Here is a 14,015-nt window from a genome sequence, read left to right on the forward strand (position 1 = left end):
GGTTCCACTTCAGAGCTTTCTATATTCAGCACGGAAGTCTGAAGGGGATTCTAAGTGCATTTGGGCAAGCATGCTTAGAATCCTCCCTGGAATCAGAAAGCCTTTGCTTGAGAGAATGTCACTTCAGATCTTCATGCTGAACATGCAAAGGACCGAAGTGGAACCAGCACATGCAGGGATGTTCTAGCCAGGCTTGTGTGCATGCTCTCCTCTTTCATCCCAAGTTCACAAATAGGGCTTCCGAATGCACTATCCCATCCCAGTAAGTCTTCCATAACTCTCTATGTGATACGGTTGACAGTCCCAGGCAACGAAGGGATAGACCTGCAGTATTTCTAAAAGTTAGTCAACTTTGTACATAATGACATACTTGGTCATTAAAATCAAAATAAAGATGTATCTGGAGCACAACAAGGACACATTTCATAGAAACCATCATCTAAGTACAGCCATATTTTAAAATAAGCAGGCTTTTGTCTGTAAGTAGTAAGCAGGCTGTGGCAAACTAGTGCAGTTTTTCTTGTCCTTTCAATGGAAGTTGAAGAATGTCTGATTTCCATAGAGATTTTAGAAGGACAGAAACCTTACAACTGTTGGAGTACAGTCATCCTAAAGTACGCTCTTGTGCTGAGGTGACAACCAAATGTTTTCCCCTTTCTTTTGGGGACAAACGGACATTTCCAATTAAAAGGGTTTAGGACTGAAGTCGGAACTGTTAGCATATCTACCTGCAGTAGCGCATTTATGTAGCAGGAGCATTATCAACTTAAAGAAAACCACAATCCAAAATTTGTACAACAAAATCTGTACACCTTATGAGTAGATAATGTCTACAGAACTTGCTAATGGCTAAACAACTCTACTGACTTGCGGCATGCTTAATTCAACAAGTACTCCTCCTGACTTTCTTTCCTACCAAAGAATGCAGAAATGATCGCTGCTATGCATCTGCTTCTACTGCAACTTGCATCAGTTACTTATTCTAATATCAGTTCTGGGGACTTAGGCTTAGTTACAGTAGGGCATGGGATCACTGATAGTGTTCCAATACCATCATGAAAATATGAGTTTGAAGCAGGGATTTGAATAAGGGAAACAAGGCATTCTGGGAAAGGTTTCCAGGCATAACAGGCAACAGAAGTTTCAGGAAGAAGAATAGCTTCAGATAATGGTGACACACTAGACAAGCAAATACATCTTGCCTGGACTGGCTCCATGAAGCATTCAAGGTAATAGAGGTTTATGTGACACACTGAACTGGGATCATTAACTTTCCTTCTGAAATAACAAAGTTTCTATAGAGTATATCAAGCCTGTTGATCAGCATTTGAAATTTGCCAGGCACATTTTGCACCTGGCTATTGGCCACATGTGACCAAGTGAAGATACCCAGGCAACATCTGGAGGTGCATGCCTGGAGATCCTTGGATGTTGCCTATTTTCAGACACTAACCACACACACATCCTGTAGAATTCTATCTGTGATATTTTATCTGCATAATCAGAACGAATTTCAGGAACCAAAAAGTTGTATTGAAAAATACGACTTTCAAACCGCCCGGCCCCAAAATGGCAACTAGGCATTCCATTTTGGTGACTGTAATCCTAGTTTAAGGAGTCATTTGGTGACTTGCTTATTTACCCGAGTTTTTAACACTGCTGTTGATGTAAGCACCGAACAAACCAAGACTGTTCATGAGATTAGATTTAGGTCATCTGCTTACAAGACTCCTCCACTCAAGTCAATCTGTTTTGTTTACAAAGCACTATAGCATATATGATTATGGCATGGTAGCGTTAAAACCATAGGTGACATTTAAACGCATGAGCCAGGATCCAGAAAAAAATTCTTAAAACCAGGCATCCAAATTCTACTAGCTACAATTGTACTAGTTCCCCAACAACTCGTTTTTTTTTTCTTTGAACGGATTACTCCTTTGTCTCATCATAACCCACTTCTGAAAATCCACTCAGTTGCAAAAGCGGTTTGTTACACTGCAGGGGACAGGGGCTACTGCTGGATATAAACATCCAAAACCACTTTGGGTTTCTGGAACAATTCATGGTTCTTTGGATATTGGTCACAGACCAAAAGAAATTCAGTCTATGAAACAATAATTTTAATGTGCATTTTTAAAGCCACTCTGAATAGGTAAGCATAACCCCATATAACCTTCACCTTCAGCTACTCCAACCCAAATCACAGTAAGCTGTTCTAGTGTTGGAAATTAGCCAGGTGCCAGGAGCATTTTGCAACTGGCAAAAGCCTAATTGCAACCACGTGGAGATCTCTGGATGCCAGGTTGGCAACTGACATATCCATCTGCAGGTAAGCAGAAGAGATTATTCATTGCATTTATATACCACCTTTTTCCTCTCAGTAGTACACGATTCACCCCGCTCCTCAATTAATCCCTAAAATGACCTTGTGAGGTAGCTTAAGAGGCTGTGACTAGCCCAAGGTCACCCAGTGAGCTTCATGACTCAGTGGGAATTTGAACACTGATCTCCCAAGTTCTAGTCCAACACTCTAATCACTACATCACACTGGCTTCCTAAAGCACTTTTGCTATGGGGTAGCTATATAAATTAAGTAGGTAAATAAATATGCGGAAAGCAAAATGCCACTTAGAGAAGGATCTGAAATATTTTCCTTGAAGCTTGAATCTCTTTTATTCTGGATTGTTTTAGTTGATGCTTTAATGTGTGAGATCTTTTCTTTATATATAGCAGCATAGAAATGAAAATAGTAGAATAGTAGTAGTAATAAAAATATTACTTTTAAAAAGAATGGTGCCTAGACATTTGTTTGTGACAACTGTAACATAGGTTTAAGGTGCAATTTGGTGATTAGGTTATTTATCTGAGTTGCTTACACTGGTTCTACATACAAGAAATATATTGATGTAGGAGTGTGACACTCATTGTACTATGGAACAGTAACATTTTAGGAGACACTGGTGCACCCCCTTAAAGGACCATCTGGATCAGAAATTCATTCTAATAGCCAGTACTTTACTTTGAAGCTGTGTAGATAAAAGCCACCACCATCCTGCCACAAGTTTAAATTACTTTTCAAACTCATCAATTTCACTCAGCAACACTGCATGCTTCATGAAAAGACATTTGATTACTATAAAAACATCACTTCAAAACAGAGGATGCACTTGCTACAGTCCTATTGTGTGTATGGGGGGGGGGGGAGAATCCGCTCCCTCTGTCTGCACATGTATTTTCTGAAAAATATGAATATTAACCATTCACAGTGAAATTAGTTAGAATTACTTATAACTGTGTAAAAGTGAAGTTAGTTTCAGCTATAAAACTTAACTTTGCTTTTATTTTGAAAGACAAAGCAAAATAAGCTTCACTTCTATTTATAGAGGACTCAACCACTAGTTAGAAAGTTTTCTAAGAAATTATGGAATAGAAGCACTAATCCTTCAAAAGTTTTTATTGACAAGCACGTTTGCAAGAGAGATGAGGCTTGTAAAGAAAGTGCCATTTAGGCCAAAAGACTGCAATTTTCAAATTGTCGCTTAATGTTGGAGGGTTTAATCTTTTTGTGCCTTTGACACTACTGGTTACTTCATGTCCCAGGGTTACTGCTCTGCTAGGAAGCCTTTTAAACAGAAACACGTGAACTATTATTTGGCATACGCTTTTAAAGAGGAATTACACTAACTCCGAAGATTCCAGTTGCAAGTTTATTAAAACACTTCCCTTGGAATTTCTGTGACTACCCAACTCTCACAAAACCTTCCAGTTAAATACAGAGGAGGATGGAAGGATGAAAGCTTACACTCAAGCATGGGCTGGGCTCAGGATTCTTGGAACGCAGAAAACTCTATTGGCTTAGGCACTAAAGTATGTTCAGCACCAAGATTATTTTACTTGTGAGCCACAGGTTAGACAATTGCTGATACATCACCTGATTGCCATGTTAAAAGGATGGACTTTGATGAGGGCTTCAAGGCCGACATAACCTACAAAGACCACCTTCCTTTTTTGGTCTAGTCTTCCCATCTGTTCTGCAGCCTAGCAAACAGAATCCTTTTGACTCACATACATTTCTCACTCATGGCGAGTTCTGGAATTTTCCACTGGCAGCTGACACGCCATCTAGCGGGCATGCATCCTAACTTCTTAACAGAAAAGGAATTAACTGTTTCCTTATGAAGCACTAAGCTGCAGAGCAATCTGTATTACGTATTACTTTTCACGAAGCTATCACACTGATTGCTGTGGAAATTAAAGCCTTGTATTTCCCATCATGTAAAGAGGAAAACATGCAAACTCTCTTCAAAATGTAGGCAGCTTTGTTATCAGGTCACAAGACACATTTTTCATCCCTTTGAACAGTCCTTTACCTTCGCCAATTATGTACTTGCTTAGACAAATACATGGGTGCAAGCCAAGGGAAAACACCGCCATGGGCACTTTCTGTCAACTCTACCTGTGACTGTTTGTGTCACGGAGGTTGTACTGAAGGACACACAACAGATATGAAGATAACTATTGATGCAAATTAAATACTAAGGTAAATAGGTATCTCAAACAGTTGTGACATAAGCGGCGGGGGACAGGGATGGGGAGGGGGACGTGACGTCCACACAGACTTTCTGCTACCTGCCTACAGCAGGGATGGGTAACAAGTGTTGGTCCAGATATTTTGGACTACAACTCCCACCATCCCTGACTGCTGGCTGGGACTGATGGGAGCTGAAGTCCAATAACAACTGGAGGGTCTTAGGCTTCTGAGAGATTTTGCACTAAGAAAACAAGGCAAGCTGCTGGTCTCATCATCATTATTATTGGGGGGGGGGGGTTGCAGCACTGTTTAGGAATACATGTACAGAACTGCAATAAGGTGAAGAACCTTGTGTACTGCAGTGCACCCTATTCTAACATATCATTAATCTCTTGTTGTCTACAACTAAAGCCCAGCCTGCGTACTACAATCTCAACCATGAATTTTCTGGGCAGCTGAAGGCACGCTACTTACAACTTCAGTCTAATATAGTGGTACCTCTGGATACACACACTGCTGGTTGCGTATCCTTTGGGTTACGCATGCGGCAAACCTGCGTGCATGCGCAGAAGTGCTCTATGCGCCGTACACATGTGCAGAAGTGCTTTACCGCACCACGTGCATGCGCAGAACAGGCACCTCTGGTTGCGAATTCCTCAGGATCCGACCAAAGCTCCGGAACGGATCCCATGTACAACCAGAAGTACCACTGTACTAGTCTGTTAATTCAGGGTTGCTGTGACTGTAATTATTTAACATACATAGCTTTGGGCACTCATGACATGCTAAATAAATGCTTGCTTTAAATTACTGGTTTTTAATTGTTGGCTGCTCTGAAAGTCCATTTAGGGTTAGAGAGCAGGGTGGAAATCCCTGTAAAAGAAGTAAAATACTCAAGAGAACAATTTAGCCATAGGTAAGTACTTTGAACAGGACAGTTAGGTATGAGCTTAAGGCTGCAATTCTATACACTTAGTGGGGCTTAGCTTCCAGGTAACTGTATATAGGATGGAACTGGCAAAAGATCCCTGCATTGCAGAGGGCTGGACTAGATGGCACTTGGGGGTCCCTTCCAACTCTACAATTCTATGATTCTATGAAATGCTGAACTCCCAATCCAAACATGTACAACTTCAAACTGCTTACCTTTGGCTGGTTTGTGCCCTACATAGTTTTATGTTGAACGCTCAGACTTTCATAATTAGCTCTCTGGGTGCTTTACTAAACAGTAATAAAGACAAAATGCAAAAAGTAGCTTGCCATTTTTAAAAAATGGGCGGGAATCACCTAACCAGCCCCATCAGCAGAAGCCATGTGCAAGAACATCAGCTTGCGCAACCGGGTTTCCTGCTCATATGCCCACCAAGATTGGCTCAAGGGAGGACCCTCAGAATAGCAGGCAGGGAAAGATGGGAAGAGTATTTCAATTGACAAGCTGAAATGCTTGGACACATAGAGCAACTGGAAGAGTGCAACACTGAATTCTACCCATTGTTGTAAACATTTTACCATACTACTCAATAGACTTTCCTAACAAATTTTTGCCCAATGCTGAAATTAAAGGTTGTTTTCATTAATTTTCATGAAGGAAATTTTTAGTATCTTACTGACCAGACTAAAGAGCTATCTATCTCCAGTATTCTATTCCTGATAGTGGTCAGACATACATCCCTGTAAACGCACAAGCAGGGCATGAAAACAATGTCCGTCCTCTATTTGCCCCTGACATTTGCTATCATTTAGCAATAAATGGCTAATAACTACTGAGACACCTGTCTTACACAAAGTACCGGTACTTATTTTGGCTGTAATCACTGCCTAAAGCCACTTTATCCTAACACAGTATTTCTAACAAGGAAGGAACCGGAAATAATTCAGAACACATCAATGTTTCTATGTATATCAATAGGGCATACGGTACCTAGTATAGTACTGTAATGATTTATGACAGCAGAAGAGAGGGTGTAAGAACAAGTAGAAGAAAAATAAAACAAAGCATTATGGAGCCACGATTTCATATGAAAAATTAGAGTAGAAATGCCGGAGGGAAAACCCTAAATGTTAGACCATCAATTGCACAGTGGTACCTCGGGTTACATACGCTTCAGGTTACAGACTCCGCTAAGCCAGAAATAGTACCTCGGGTTAAGAACTTTGCTTCAGGATGAAAACAGAAATTGTGCTCCAGCGGCACAGCAGCAGCAGCGGGAGGCCCCATTAGCTAAAGTGGTGCTTCAGATTAAGAACAGTTTCGGTTAAGAACAGACCTCCAGAACGAATTAAGTACTTAACCCAAGGTACTACTGTATGTTATTTCCCTACTGCTAAGTTGTGGGTACTAAGGACAAATGCAAAACCTAGAAACTATGAGGTACCTAATAAGGGTGTCTAATACTGCAGTGAACTTAAGAAAAGTAGGCATACTTTTCACAGCATAGTAATGACCAATGTAACTTGGGAGCTACAAGATGTCTGACTTCAGAAATCTAACCAGGGGAAAATCACAATGAAAGAGTTATGGTACGCATTCCTCTGTGTATCCCTGGCCTTTATGCTATCAAGTCCCTTGGCTAGGTCTGATGCAAAATTCCCAGTCCAAACTATGGTTTACTGAAGCAGGAATAACTGATGACCTCAAGCACTTCCTTTCTCTCCCCACCCCTTGGCTATAGAAGACACTTCCTGGTTTGTTAAACCAATTTTCCCATGATGTCTGAACTGATCATGAGTTGCAAATTTTCTCTTAGGGAGTGCTTCAGCCAGTTGCATGGGGTAACTTATTTAACAAACAAGGAACTCCGGCAACTGGGTATGTGAGGAGAGGAGTACTGTAGAGAGCAAGCATTCAAACTCTCCAGCAAAACAAAGCTTGGATGATTAGGTCAGACAGGAACATTGCACATGCACCCCTGAACAAGCAAGCAATAATACAGTATATTCCCCTCTTGGACCAAGTTGTGGCTGTTTCTTATAAGCACCCATAAGCAAGTATTATTGCAAACAGGATAATGGAATGGACAGTTGGATCCAACAAATGTTGTTTTGTGTTTTTATGTCCTGTGGTGACAACAACAAAGAAAAATATAGATCAAGAATCAAACAGGAGAGGAACAGATGAAGACAGGCACATGGACAGTAAAAAGGTTATTGAAAACGACAAAGAAAACAGAACAAGCTAAAGCGTAAGACATTCACTCACACATAGCTGATTAGTTTCAATACTCCTTTCTCCCTTTTAAAATACAGTGCAAATCTTCAGGGCTTCAAGCACACTGGCTTGGACACATGACTGAGCAAATCCCAGTAAATTCAAGAAGGCTAACAAGTAACCGTGTACAGTACATGATCACACTTTCATACTGCTTAATACTTGTTTAATTATTTTGAAATTACAATACAATTCCATTTTGCAGCTTTTTCTGTTTAATAAATATGGATAGGTTATATTCGGATATGGAAGCTAAAAGCAAAGTATATAAACACCAACTATCATTTGATAACTACACCGATCTGACCATATAAAGTTATTTACTGAGAGTGGCTTACTTCAGGGAAGCATGAGGTTGCATTCAGTGGTGGCCTACTATCAGAATAACTTTAAGGCAAAACACACAATTTTCACCAAACCCCATACTAATTGCAGCCCTCTACATCATATCCTATTTTGTACCAGAGGGTCCTTCAACCCTCATGATAAACTTTTGAATGGGATAGATGTCTTCGCTTGCTGGAGTGTACTGGCAAAAAATCAGGTGCTCTGTCATGTATACAGTTCAAGTAAAATGTTTAATGTACTTCTAATTTTGGCCTTTCAAGTGAATTGCAGCACAATCCTATTCATGTTTACTTAGATGCAAGTCTTACTGAGTCCCCCAGGTAAGTGTAACTGCAGCCTGACAGCAGATCTTCAAACCTCATACTGATTTTTTTTCTGCTTTGGTCTTAATGTCCATTTACAATCCATCGAATAAGAATAAGAATAAAACAATGCTGCATTTTACAAGTCAGATCTGCTTGACTATACATCCCACTACAATGGGTAATAACTCTTAATGTCTCAGGCAGAGGTATTTCCCTGCTCCGATGCAGATGATTCTTCAACTGGAGAAACAAGGAATTGCATCCACAGCCTTGTGCAATAAAAAGATGTACACTGCTCTAAACTTTGCCACCAGCAGCCTACATCATAAAACAAGGCTGTACCCAGGATTTTTACCAAACTGACATACAAACACTGCAAGTTTCAATCCAAATCTTTTTAACTATTCCAGTTAGAAGTACTGTATCTTAAATATCTCAAAGCCACTGCCCAGAGCACTGAGATGTGCATATTTCATTCACAACTATCTGAAATGTTCAAGTATTGCTTTGCACTAACTGTAGGCAAAGTAGGGCTCTGCCTGCCCATCTCAAATTACAATTAAGAGTTGAGAACAGAAATGTGTGCTCCCCATCCCATTCCAGGTGACTGATGTTGCAGGGAGCCAACGAAGTACTTGTTTATGAAAGTGTTTCACATACACACACACTCTATGCCCAATCCTTTTCCAACGATTACAGAACTTTCTGCATCAAATGAGAGCACTACAAGAAAATTCATCTTTGTTTTTTTCATCTCCTACACTTTGGGAAGTTCAAAATATTTGGGTTTTACCTGGGGATGGGGCTTTCTGCAGCAACGGTCAATAGCTCTTTCTGAATTCCTGTGCATTTATTTTTTTCTTGATGACACCACTCTAATTTGTTTAAAATTACAAAACCTGCAAAAAATGTGTGCTTCATGACACATTATCTACTTTCTGCCATTACTAACCGACAACACTTGACTTTAAAATAAGCTGTAGCTGAGTAGTTTTCTGCATGTAGAATAGGATTCAAGACACCACATGCTGAAACTCAAGTAAAATGGTTTTAGCATTTTGTTTATTAGACATCACAGTAGCATCATGCAATACAGAACTAGGCTATGTAGTATTATCTCTCCTGGGATTTCCAACATTTGTAATTTTAAACATGTATGAAAGTGTTTTGGGGGGGGGAATAGAGTCTAAATTGAATCATATCAACTCAAAGTGGGTTTCATGACCTATCAGAACGGTTCCTTATCGGTTACTAAACCACTGGAGTAGAACAGTTGTCCAAAATATTCCAGCAAGCAAATATGTCAAATTTACAGTTGGCATGTTTATCACAGCTGAAACTTTCTAAATCTTAAAAAAATCAAGCAGAAACGGAATGAAAATGTTTCTCAACATTAAGGGGGGAAAGCACATGTAAGAAAATATTAAGTAGGATGAATTCCTACAGAATCATACAAGTGTGGTGGATATTGTATGAATTAAGTTCAATACAGTATTTCTTTTAACTCTAGAGTACATTAACTGTGATAAAATGCACATCTTTCCTGACAGGTGTTTATACTCCTGACACTGAAAACACTGCCAACTCTTTAAACAACCATAGTTCAAGGAAGCAACCTCAACCAGACATACTTGGAAGCTATGGTTCTTTCATTTTTCTAGGATGCTCTGGCTTCATTGCACATTGCAATAAATGTGTTGATCGGTTGCTATCCAACTGCTTCCAGTTCCCATCAAAACACTCTAGAACAAACACAAAATGTTAGTAGACTTATTTTGGTCTTGCTTTTTAAGCAGCTATCTTTTAAATAAGCTTTTAAAGCTTCTGCCTAGTTCTCAGTTCATTTTAGCATCTATCACCAGAGCACATAAAACCACTTTTGTCCAGATGAAGGAAGTGGTGTTTGAGATCCTGGGACAAAAACCTGAATTTAGTACTCTTATAACACAAAGCATGACATCAGGGAGGGAGTTAATAATGTAAATATAGGTCACACCATACTGCACATGTGGCATTTTTCTTTATCTGACACATTGCCTCCACTAAACATTGAAATTCTGAGAATAAAATTGGCAGGTGCCACAGGATGAACGTGTAGGAGTTGTTTGTTTTTCCCAAGAACTCGAGTTTTTATCTCCTAATTGTCACAGATATCTGCAATACTTCTTCAACAAAAAACAGTGCCTGAGGAAAGGCAATGCATATTTGGAAATTCCTAACAATCTCTATTATCATGAACTGCACCACACATGAAACAGCCATGCAAGTAAATAATATACATGGCATCCCCAATCACAAATGAGTTGAAGTGTAGTTCCTTTACTCATCATGAAGTTTTATGTTCAAACCTGGAACAAAGTTTAATGTTAAACCTAGAAAAGGCTTAAAGCATCCTCACTGCATTGTAGTTACGTCCCTTCCTTTAAATCACCACCCTGATTTTGGGAAGCAACTTCTTAACTACCATCAAGCTGCTTCAGTGGCACAGACACAATCAACCTCCATGACTTTTAGCAAAAGCTTCAGGGAGGTAAGGTGCATCAAGAACGGCAGAGATTTTAGGTACCACATCAGGATGACACTTTTGGTCATCGTTTTCCAGGAAACCAGATGGAAGTGGCCAGATTCCTTAAATCAATGCTCTCTGCTCTCTTAAATCTTTGCCTGTGCTGCTGTCAGAGCAACTGAGCCTGCAGTGATAGGCCCATTTTCCCAGGCCTATAGAAGGCGCTGTGTGGCAACTCCATTCCGTGCATCTGGGGCCCTCCCCCCCCTCTCTGCAGCAGCCTTACCCAGTGAAAAGAATGCGCCCCCTACTGACTTGCATGCTCATTTCTCCATTCCACCGACTTGGCTGCGGTGCAGTTTGGGTGGGGGCTGGTATTTTTTTTCCTTCGATGGCCACAAACCCCAAGCAACGGTAGCTTTAACATGAAGCCACGCGCTGATTACGCACACGCCTAAGTAAAACTGAACTGGGGATGAGGGAGACGGACAAATACATAAATAGTCACAGCACCGGAGTAGAAAGGCACGTTAGAGGGATAAGTGCCTGGTGGTGGTGTTTGTCTGCGACAGAAGCAAAGACAACCTCCTTTTCCCTCTTCTTTGTCTGAAATATAGGTTAGAAGAACTACTGCGCGGGATGGATGCAGTAAACAAGAGTTACGGGGGTGGATGGGTGCCTGTTACTCGCTTGGAGCTGCTACTCTGCTACAGCTACGAATCCCGCCTTTTCCAGTACACCCGACACCTCTAAGTAGGAAAGGGAGGGGGGGTCGCAGAGGAGGCGGCCGTTCTCCATTCATTGCACCGCAGCCTGCTCTAAATTTCCAGCGCCAACTCTGCAGTCGTAAGGGGGCTTTCCTCGCTTCCTCTCCTTCCCCCCGCGCACCTCCTCTCTTTCCAGCGCACATGCTGGAGGAAAAGGCGAATCTCCGAGCATGCATGCCGGAGCGGACGGGCTGCATTCGCCATCCTCTTGCCCACCCCCCCACGCCCGCCCGCCCGGCTCGTTCGTTCGTTCCCTCCTTCATCGGTCCACGATGCAGCCCATGCAATCGCGGGCGGGCGCAACATCCATGTGCCGCCTCCCTGCAAGGAACGGGAGGTGAGGTGGGGTAGGGAGGAGAAAGCGAGAGAGCGCGATGCAAACGGAGAGGCGCCCGGAGTTAAGGCGAGCAAGGGAGAGGGAAGCCGGCTACGGAGGCGTCCTCCCGCGCCTTACAACCCGGCCTCGGACGGATGGAGATGAAGAGGAGGAGGAGGAAGAAAGGAGGGAGGGACCGGGAGCGAGTGCTTCTTAGCGGCATGTGCAAAGATGCGAGCATCGGAGGCCGCCGGGCCCGGCTGCACCGGAGGAGGAGGAGGAGAAAGAAAGCAGGCGGCGGCGGCGGCAGCGAAGGGAGGGCGAGGGAAGGGAGGGAGGGTTGCGCGGGGCTCCCGCGCGCGCTCAGGCACCTACCTGGCTGGGTCTCGCGCTCCCTCCTCAGCAGCGGCGGGCGCTCTTTCCCCCGGCGGTGGCGGCGGCGGCGCTGCTGCTCCTACTAGCGGCTCCCGGCAGGGCGGGCGGGCAGCGGAGCCGGTGGTGCGGGGGAGACAAAGGGGGCTGGATGGCGGGCTGCGCCGAGGGGGGGCCGGCTGCGCGGGGGGCAGGGCGGGGGCTGGGCCCTCAGCGGGGATGAGGCGGCGGCGGCAGCGGCTCCGTCACCGGGGCGAGGGGCGTCGGGCTCCGGGCCGCGGGGAAGGGGAGGGGGGGCTCCCTAGGCGCCCTGCAGACAATACAGCCGGGTCCCTCCTGCCCAGAACCTGCCCTGGCCAAGATGGCGGCCGAGAAAGAGCGGAAGTGACGCGGGGCGCTCATTAGCATATGGGACTCATTGTCCGGCCGGAGAGGAGGGGGACTCGCGGGCACGGGCGCACACGCCCCCCCCTTCCTGTGAGGGGCATTGAGCCGGGAGGAGGCCGGACCCCGGCAATGGGACTTGCTTTTTTCCCCCCCTCAGTCGCGCCTCCCCTCCCGGCGTGAGGAGAAGCGGGCCCTTTAAAAAAGTAGGTGGGTGGGTGAGGGGAGCGGGTTACATAACCCCGTCAGAGTGGGGGGATTCTCGCGAGAAAGGCAGCCGGCGGCGGGATCTGCCCCGGCTCCGCTAGGAGGCGCCGCGCCCTGCGGCTGGGGCCGGAGAGAGAGGAACGCGGAGCCGCCCGCTTATCCCTCCGCCGCCCCCAGCCGGCACTACATCCTTCCCTGAGGGGAGGAGGGGAAGGGGGTCACCACGCCGGGGAAGAGGTGGCGCGCGGGAGGGGGAAGAGTCCGGAGTGAGCCCGCGGCCACGTGACTCGGGAGTGAGCCCGCCACGTGACCCCAGCTTCACCTGAGCGAGCATCCTGACACCTCGTGCCGCTAAGCTGCTGGTCACACGCCTTTGCACTAGTGCAAGAGCGAGTGTGAGGAGCAGAGGGTGGCAGAGGCATCCTTGCACCACAGTCTGGTGGCTGCTCTTGGAATAACGCAGCAGAAGCCTTTTGTGTTGTGAGCTACCAGTGGTGTACCTCACACCTCCCAGTAACATGCAGCCAGATTTGTTCCTGCACAATGGTGATCACCCATCAGCATGCGGCATGGCACCATCGACGCGCCATCAAGAGAGAACGGGTGAACTGCTGCACATCACATCACGGTGGCATTAACAGATAGCATACCAGTGGTGTTTTTTATTGGACAGACCTTTATTTCATTAGCATGGACTACTAAGCATTTACATTACCTAAAATTAAAAAAATACAGAATGCAGTATAGGATGCACGTGCAAAAGAGGATCAAGATGTTGCAGCTGATAGCAAAGTGAACACGAGCCACCAATGTGGTACATCTGCTAAAAAAGCTAATACGTTCTTAAGGCTGCATTAACAGATGCATAGCGTGAGAAGTAATAATTACACTCCATTATGCAGTGGTCAGGCCCTGTCAAAGGTACTCTGTCCATTTCTGGACACGCCGTTGTAAGAAGGAGGTTTGCAAACTGGAGTATGTCCAGATGAGGCCAACGAAGACAATTAACAGGTCAGGAATTCAGGTCCTATGGGGAGCCATTGAAAAAGCTGAGTATGTTTAACATAGAGA

The 14,015-nt window shown here is 44.2% G+C and overlaps 1 protein-coding gene across 5 annotated transcripts in view; it reads right to left on the reverse strand.

Annotated features, from left to right (window-relative positions):
* Positions 1-12,893, reverse strand: part of ADNP (activity dependent neuroprotector homeobox) — a 45,854-nt gene extending 32,961 nt beyond the window's left edge. For 2 of the 5 annotated variants that reach the window (XM_077929283.1, XM_077929282.1), the window contains exons 1-2: positions 12,357-12,893; positions 10,024-10,134 (exon numbers count right to left, since the gene is read on the reverse strand). The gene's annotated coding sequence lies outside the window, so the exon portion shown is untranslated. The remainder of the gene's footprint in view (positions 1-10,023; positions 10,135-12,356) is intronic. The other 3 variants (XM_077929281.1, XM_077929280.1, XM_028735198.2) reach the window with 3 other exon arrangements.
* Positions 12,894-14,015: the final 1,122 nt, after the last annotated feature.

The sequence above is a fragment of the Podarcis muralis genome, chromosome 5, assembly GCF_964188315.1.
Source record: "Podarcis muralis chromosome 5, rPodMur119.hap1.1, whole genome shotgun sequence".
Taxonomy (NCBI): domain Eukaryota; kingdom Metazoa; phylum Chordata; class Lepidosauria; order Squamata; family Lacertidae; genus Podarcis; species Podarcis muralis.